The sequence below is a fragment of the Capsicum annuum genome, chromosome 12 (genome assembly GCF_002878395.1).
Source record: "Capsicum annuum cultivar UCD-10X-F1 chromosome 12, UCD10Xv1.1, whole genome shotgun sequence".
NCBI lineage: Eukaryota > Viridiplantae > Streptophyta > Magnoliopsida > Solanales > Solanaceae > Capsicum > Capsicum annuum.
In genome coordinates, this window is record NC_061122.1 from 22,939,199 (window position 1) to 22,945,020 (window position 5,822).

Genomic DNA, 5,822 nt, shown 5'->3' on the forward strand with positions numbered 1-5,822 from the left:
TTGCTGCCACTGTCATTGCAGTATCATGCACATGATTGTCCATAGTCATTTTCCTGTCACAAAAAGACAGTAAATTTTAGTATATGGAAATACTACTTATAAGTTGTAGCAACTTTAAACACCCCTTGTTTCTAGTTTAACGATGAAGTTTTTATGACTTCCAATCGTCAACCGAGTGATCTATAACTTGTGATGAAGATTTTATTTCTTCAAACCATTAGTTAAGTTCAAACGGAGTAGAAAACTTAATTATTTCCTTAAGGTTGTTGTTTCGGGTGTACAAGAATTTGTATTTTGGCAAAATAACTTCAACACACGTTCAAGAATAAATCAAGAACACTTATGAAGTACACCAACACCTTTGACACAAGATCAAAATGACCTTTCAAAGAGTATGTTTTTCATAAAATTAGACGAAACAGAAAAGGCCAAATCCTCCGAATTCACAGAGTGTCCTTAAAGAAATAATTCCCCTTAAGTACCCGAGGTTGCGGAGTTTTCCTTCCAGGATAAAATGGCCTATCAATTCGAATGTAGTGGTACCTCAAACTATCGGATTTTCTTCGAATTCACTCAACGATTAGATGGTCACACAGAGTATTTTGAAGACAAGAAGTGTTTGTAAATGCAGAAATTTTGTATCTAAACCTGTGGAAAAATACAAGTTTATATAGCCATTAGGTGCCCCTTCCGAAAGGTGGCAATGCTTCACCGGAAAGATGTATCCTTTCTGAAAAGTCATGTTTGTCCATTAGAAAGAGTGTGTCTTTTCCAAACAACCACAACCATCCAAACAGTCATACCTTTTACCAAAACAGTGTGTTTTTTACGTGAAGAGCTTTGTCTCTTGAGTACACTTTCCCTTTTTGAGTGTTATCTCAATTTTTCCCTCCACTTGGTTCCCTCCATCTTTCATTCATACTTTAATCTTAAACCCAACATTACCTTGGTGCCAATTTTGTATCTTGGAATGCAGTTGCTTGTAATTTTAGAAATGGAACATTTTTCTTCAACCCATTTTCACATATTTCTACCTTATCAATAAATGGTTAAACCAGGTGTAGAATGTAGAGATCGACGAACTATTTTTCTTCTTGTTTTACCAGTTGACTAATGTTGGATATTATTTCTAATCATGATTTATAACTAAAACAAGCCAGAGTGGTGATCCAAGGCATATATGGTATTACATGGTTTGGCAATAGTATAATTAAGATCGTACTATGTAATGGTACTTTTTGTCATGGCACATAAAATAGGAATCATTCGATATTTGTTTGGGGAAAAAGATATCTAGAGATGTGTTTTAGTGTGATTCTAAAGTAATAAGAAAGCTTATGAGGGGCCTAGAAATGATTTTGTACATATGAGGAATAGTTTTTTTTTTTTTAAAGTTTTAGTGAACCTAAAAGTTCATTGTGCATAAAATATAGGATGATCTCCATAGAGAATCATTCTTTACTTCTTGCCATACGCCTTGTAAACGCGAGTCTGATTTTGAATTTCATCTTTAATATGTAGCATTTTTAATATTCATAAAATAGGTTGGAGAAGGTGATGGTTGGGGTTTGGGATCATATTTAATGAACTAAAAATTCTTCGCGACATATCAGTTCTCAGTTTCTAGATCCATGTTTCATGTGTTTCTTCCCTGTTCATTACTTCGAAAGCTTTTTACATAAAATTCTATATTGTTCTTTAAGCAAAGCAACTGGATTTGATTCTTTGGCTCGCCGACCATACTCTGATTCTCTGAACTACTTTTATTTTACCACTTTTATTTTACCAAAGAAAGTGTTGTTAAAAAAAAGCGAACATATACACGTGCATCAGCTCGATCTTCATGTGAGAAATGTTATTTTCAATATTTTCGGGTATAAGAATTTGTATATATGCCACAAAAACTTCAACACAAGTTCAAGTCTAAGACTAGAACACTTATGAAGTTCCTTAACACATTTAACACAAGATTATGAATAATCTATCCAAGAAGTATGTTATATTTCAGAAATGAGATGAAATAGAAATGTAAAGACAAGTCCCCCGACTTCACGGAGTGTCCTTAAGGAATAATTCTCCTCACTGTACCCAAGTTTTGGAGTTTTCCTCCCTGGATAAAATGACTTTCAACCCAACTATAGCGGCACCTCAAATAATTGGATTCGTCGAACTCACTCAATAGCTTAATGATCACACAAAGTTTTTGTATAGAAGAAGAGTATTTTTGCTGTGAAAAAATTATGTCTATACCTGAGGAATATATCAGGTATTTATATCCTTTAATGTGTCCTTTCAGAAAGGATGCATTGGTTTAACAGAAAGACACTTATTCAGTACAGTTGCGTAACCGACGCCCAATCTGTGCTGGAGCTGTGCCCGAACTGCGGCAACTGCGCCCGTATGTCATCGAAGTACATGCCTAGATTGCATAACAGTGCAAAACAGTATGCCTTTTACCTTGAAGGGTCGCATCTCTTTGAGATGCATTGCGTATGCATTTGCATGACATTCAAAATACGCCCGCACTTGGAGAAAAACAATTCGATCAAATTTTTGAATTAAAATTCACTTGTAAAATAAGTTTCAAATAAAATTCATCTAAAAAGATAGATCTCATCGATCATTTAACAAATCCAAAACCAAATTCGAAGCTGAGCCGAGGGAGTGATGACGACGACGGCGTAAGGCACCACCTTTTTCTTACCTCACTATCCATGTGGAGTTATTGTTCCTCATCATAAACACTTACAAGTTCTTTTCTTCCACCAATGTGGGAGAAATCAGTGAACTTTCCAATATAAGAGTACACTTTCCTTTTTGGTTACTCTATTTCCCTCCATTTTCCATTCGCACACACACACATTGAACCCAATAATCTCCCATATGAATGGGGAATGACTATTTTTTGAAGAATTTATGGACAATCATGTGATCATTTTCAAAGACTAATTGCATATGGATGAGTAGGCTTCCCTTTAAACTTTTCATAGTGAACATGCATCGGATGCACTCGGTCAATCGATAGATTTGATATCTTTGAACCGTCGAGCTTTAATGTACACCAAGAAAACATGTGTCACACAACTAACCTGTTACTATTTATGGTTCTCACGATTTTGTTCTTTTCAGCCATGAGCTTAGAGAATAGGACTTTACTAACATTCTCCTTGAAGCGGCTTCCACTTCGCCCTCACATAAGTGATTTTTAAATGTTCAATCCTGTAGATTAAACTATTTGGTCAAATCTGCCAAATTTAGATGATCATTAAAAGACTTTTCATCTTAAGTCTTAACCTTGTTTACTAAACATTGTCTACATCATAAGAATGGGTTGGGTAATTGACAATGTTGAACCTGTTGAACACAACTTTGTTTGATCTCTTTGAACCTAACTCTTGAGATCTTCAATCTGCTAGGTAGAGCTACCGCCATGTTGACTTGTCCTAGGCCTTAAACTCATTCCCTTGGATATCCTTTCCACTCCTTCTCTAGATAGGCCTTTTATAAGTGGATCCGACATATTATCCTTTGACTTTACATAGTCAACAGTGATAATTCCACTAGAGAGAAGTTCTCTAATGGTATTATGTCTCCATCTTATGTGATGAGATTTACCGTTGTGCATTATGCTCCCTGCCTTACCTATTACCGCTTGGCTATCACAGTGTATACATACTGGTGCCACTGGTTTGGCCCAATAAGGAAAATCTTCCAAGAAATTTTAGAGCCATTCTGTTTTTTCACCGGTTTTATCTAATGTGATAAATTCAGATTCCATTGTAGAGCGAGCAATACATGTCTGTTTGGATAATTTCCAAGAAACTACTCCTCCACTGATAGTAAATACATATCCACTTGTGGATTTTACTTCGTTTGATCCAGTGATCCAATTTGCATCATTATATCCTTCAAGTACCGCGGGATATTTATTATAATGCAAAGCGTAATCTTAAGTGTAGTTAAGATACCCCAGAACTCTTTTCATTGGCATCCAATGAGTTTTGTTGGGATTACTTATGTACCGATTCAACTTACTAATAGCGCATGATATGTCTGTTCGTGTACAATTTATTATATAGATTAAACATCCCAATACTCTTGTGTACTCTAATTGTGAGTCACTTTCACCTTCATTCTTTCAAAGTGCAAAGCTCACATCCAATGGAGTCTTGGCAATACCGAATTCCATATACTTAAATTTGTCAAGTATGTTTTTAATATAATGAGACTGAGATAATGCCAACCCTTGTGGATTTTTATGGATTCTTATTCCTAAGATCACATTCGCAACTCCAAGGTCTTTCATGTCAAACTTGCTCTCAAGCATTCGTTTTGTTGTATTTATGTCAGAAATGTCTCTACTGATGATCAACATATCATCCACATACAAACAAATAGTGACTTGGTGATTTGGAGTGTCTTTAATGATAACACATTAATCACATTCATTTATCTTGAACCCGTTTGCGAACATGGTTTGGTCAAACTTTGCATGTCATTATTTAGGTGCTTACTTTAGTCCATACAACGACTTAATAAGTTTACACACCTTATTCTCTTTTTCTGGAACAACAAAACCCTCAGGCTGTTCAATGTAAATTTCTTCCTCCAATTTTCCATTTAGGAATGTTGTTTTCATATCCATTTGATGGATTTCAAGACCATATACCACCGTTAAGGCAATTAACATTCGAAATCGATGTTATCCTTGTTACTGGCGAGTATGTATCAAAGTAATCAAGGCCTTCTTTCTGTTGAAGCCTTTTACTACAAGTCTTGCCTTGTATTTGTCAATAGTACCATCCACTTTTATTTTCCTTTTGAAGATCCATTTAGAACTTAAAAGGTTTATTTCCTGAAGTAAGATCAACAAACTCCCACGTATGGTTGCTTACGATTGAATCAATCTCACTATTGACTGTCTCTTTTCAAAAAGATGAATCTGAAGATGCCATCGCTTCTCTAAATGTTTGAGGCTCATTTTCTAAGAGAAATGTTACAAAATTCAATCCAAACAAAGTTGACGTTCTTTGACGTGTACTATGTCTTGGATTCTTATCATTACCTACATTCTCACTTTGTTCATCTCGAGGTCGTTTAGACCCTCTATTAGACTGTCCATGTCTAGTTTTATGCGGATAAATGTTTTCAAAGAATTCAACATTATCTGATTCAATTACCATATTTTCATTAATATCCGGATGTACTAATTTATGAATAGAAAATCGACATGCTTTACTGCTTTTAGCATATCCTATGAACACGCAGTCCACCGTCTTAGGTCCTATCTCAACCCTTTTAGGCATAAAAACTTGGACCTTCGTTAGACACCCCCACACTTTGAATTATTTCAAGTTGGGTTTTCTTTCTTTTCATTTTTCATAAGAAATTGATTGTGTCTTACTATGGGGAACTCTATTGAGTATTCAGTTGGTTGTAAGGATAGCCTCCTCCCATAAGCTTTGCAGTAAATCTGAACTTATAAGTAAGACATTCTTCATTTCCTTTAAAGTTCAGTTTTCCTTTCCGCAATTCCATTAGATTGAGGTGAATACGGGGCTGTAGTTTGATGGACAATTCCATTCTCTACACATATTTTTGCAAAGGAAGATTCATATTCTCTGCCCCTATCATTTCTTATAGTTTTGATCTTTTTCTCTAACTAATTTTCAACTTCAGTTTTGTATTGCCTAAACTCATCTATTGCTTCATCCTTACTATTTTGCAAGTAGACATAATAATATCTAGTGCAATCTTCAATAAAGTTATGAAATACTTTTTCCCACCTCGTGATGGTGTTGACTTCATATCACAAATGTCAA